The sequence below is a fragment of the Arachis duranensis genome, chromosome 4, assembly GCF_000817695.3.
Source record: "Arachis duranensis cultivar V14167 chromosome 4, aradu.V14167.gnm2.J7QH, whole genome shotgun sequence".
NCBI lineage: Eukaryota > Viridiplantae > Streptophyta > Magnoliopsida > Fabales > Fabaceae > Arachis > Arachis duranensis.
The window spans coordinates 46,130,536-46,134,060 of NC_029775.3; positions in this window are offsets into that span (position 1 = coordinate 46,130,536).

The window sequence follows — 3,525 nt, forward strand, 5'->3', positions numbered from 1 at the left end:
GATACATACATACCACAGACACATAACTGGGTGAACCTTTTCAGATTGTGACTTAGCTTTGCTAGAGTCCCCAATTAGAGGTGTCCAGGGTTCTTAAGCACACTCTTTTTGCCTTGGACAACTTTATTATTTCTTTTTTCTTTTTTTTCTTTTTTTTTTTTGTATCAACTGCTTTTTCTTGCTTCAAGAATCATTTTTATGATTTTTCAGATCCTCAGTAACATGTCTCCTTTTTCATCATTCTTTCAAGAGCCAACATTCATGAACAACAAATTCAAAAGACATATGCACTGTTCAAGCATACATTCAGAAGTCAAAGGATTGCCACCACATCAAAATAATTAATCTATTATAAAATTCAAAATTCATGCAATTCTTCTCTTTTTCAATTAAGAACATTTTTTCATTTAAGAAAGGTGATGGATTCATAGGACATTCATAACTTTAAGGCATAGACACTAAGACACTAATGATCATAAGCATAAGAATTCAAAAAATAGAGAAATAAAGGACAAGAGATTAAAGAATGGGTCCACCTTAGTGATGGCGGCTTGTTCTTCCTCTTGAAGATCTAATGGAGCGCTTGAGCTCCTCAATGTCTCTTCCTTGCCTTTGTTGCTCCTCTCTCATGATTCTTTGATCTTCTCTAATTTCATGGAGGAGAATGGAATGTTCTTGGTGCTCCACCCTTAGTGATGGGCTTGTCTTCATCAATGAGGATGTCTCCCTCTATGTCAATTCCAACTGAATAACAGAGGTGACAAATGAGATGAGGGAAAGATAACCTTGCCAAGGTAGAGGACTTGTCCGCCACCTTATAAAGTTCTTGGGATATAACCTCATGAACTTCTACTTCCTCTCCAATCATGATGCTATGAATCATGATAGCCCGGTCTATAGTAACTTTGGACCGGTTGCTAGTGGGAACAGACGTGAAAAATGAGATGAGGGAAGGCTAACCTTGCCAAGGTAGAGGACTTGTCCGCCACCTTATAAAGTTCTTGGGATATAACCTCATGAACTTCTATTTCCTCTCCAATCATGATGCTATGAATCATGATGGCCCGGTCTATAGTAACTTCGGACCGGTTGCTAGTGGGAATGATTGAGCGTTGGATAAACTCCAACCATCACCTAGCCACGGGCTTGAGGTCATGCCTTCTCAGTTGAACTGGCTTCCCTCTTGAATCTCTCTTCCATTGAGCGCCCTCTTCACAGATGTCTATGAGGACTTGGTCCAACCTTTGATCAAAGTTGACCCTTCTAGTGTAAGGGTGTTCATCTCCTTGCATCATGGGCAAGTTGAATGCCAACCTTACATTTTCCGGACTAAAATCTAAGCATTTCCCCCGAACCATTGTAAGCAAATTCTTTGGGTCCAGGTTCACACTTTGATCGTGGTTCTTGGTGATCTATGCATTGGCATAGAACTCTTGAACCATTAAGATTCCGACTTGTTGAATGGGGTTGGTAAGAACTTCCCAACCTCTTTTTCAGATCTCATGTCGGATCTCCGGATATTCACTCTTTTTGAGTTTGAAAGGGACCTCGGGGATCACCTTCTTCATGGCCACAACTTCATAGAAGTGGTCTTGATGTACCCTTGAGATGAATCTCTCCATTTCCCATGACTCGGAGGTGGAAGCTTTTGCCTTCCCTTTCCTCTTTCTAGAGGTTTCTTCGGCCTTAGATGCCATAAATGGTTATTAAAAAACAAAAAGCAATGCTTTTACCACACCAAACTTAGAAGTTTTGCTCGTCCTCGAACAAAAGAAGAAAGAAGAGAGTAGAAGAAGAAGAAATAGAGGAGATGGAGGTGGCTTTGTGGTTCGGCCAAGGGGGAGAAGTAGTGTTTAGGTTGTGTGAAAATGAAGGAGTGAAGAAGGGTTTATAGAGGGGTAGGGAGAGGGGTAGGGTTCGGTCATGGATGGGTGGTTTTGGAAGGGAAAGTGGTTTGAATTTGAATGGTGAGGTAGGTGGGGATTTATGAAGGGTGGATGTGAGTGGTGAAGAGAATAATGGGATATAATAGGTGAGGGGTTTTTTGGAAAGAGGTGTTGAGGTGATTGGTGAATTGGTGAAGAGGAGAGAGAGTGGTGGGGTAGGTGGGGATCCTATGGTGTCCACAGATCCTGAGGTGTCAAGGAAAATTCATCCCTGCACCAAGTGGAGAGCAAAAATGCTCCCTTATGCCAATTCTGGCGTTAAACGCCAGGCTAGTGCCCATTTCTGGCGTTTAATGCCAGCTTCTTGCCCTTTCCTGGCGTTTAACGCCAGTCTGGTGCCCTTTTCTGGCGTTAAACGCCCAGAATGGTGCCAGACTGGGCGTTAAACACCCATTTGCTGCCCTTACTGACGTTTAAACGCCAGCAAGTTTTTTCTCCAGGGTGTGCTGTTTTTCTTTCTGTTTTTCATGCTGTTTTTGCTTTTTCAATTGATTTTGTGACTTCCCATGATCATCAACCTATAGAAAACATAAAATAACAAAGGAAATATAGATAAATATAACATTGGGTTGCCTCCCAACAAGCGCTTCTTTAATGTCAGTAGCTTGACAGTGGGCTCTCATGGAGCCTCACAAATACTCAGAGTAATGTTAGAACCTCCCAAAACCAAACTTAGAGTTTGAATGTGGGGGTTCAACACCAAACTTAGAAGTTAGTTGAGGCCTCCCAACACCAAACTTAGAGTTTGACTGTGGGGGCTCTGTTTGACTCTGTTATGAGAGAAGCTCTTCATGCTTCCTCTCCATGGTTACAGGGGGATATCCTTGAGTCTTAAACAAAAAGGATTCTTTATTCACTTGAATGATCAATTCTCCTCTGTCAACATCAATCACAGCCTTTGTTGTGGCTAGGAAGGGTCTGCCAAGGATGATGGATTCATCCATGCACTTCCCAGTCTCTAGGACTATGAAATCAGCAGGGATGTAATGGTCTTCAACTTTTACCAGAACATCCTCTACAAGTCAAATAACTTGTTATTTAGCTTCATGATTGCTCCAAGGTACTTAGCAACTTGCTCTTCAGTGACATCTTCATCCTCTTCAGAGGAAGAATACTCATCAGAGCTCATGAATGGCAGAAGTAAATCCAATGGAATCTCTATGGTCTCAGTGTGAGCCTCAGATTCCCATGGTTCCTCATTAGGGAACTCATTGGAGGCCAGTGGACGTCCATTGAGGCCTTCTTCAGTGGCGCTCACTGCCTCTTTCTCCTCTCCAAGTTCGGCCATGTTGATGGCCTTGCACTCTCCTTTTGGATTCTCTTCTGTATTGCTTGGAAGAGTACTAGGAGGGAGTTCAGTAGCTTTCTTACTCAGCTGACCCACTTGTGCCTCCAAGTTTCTAATGGAGGACCTTATTTCTGTCATGAAACTTTGAGTGGTTTTGATTAGATCAGAGACCATGGTTGCTAAGTCAGAGTGGCTCTGCTTAGGATTCTGTGTCTGTTGCTGAGAAAATGATGGAAAAGGCTTGCCATTGCTAAACCTGTTTCTTCCACCATTATTGTTGTTGAAACCTTG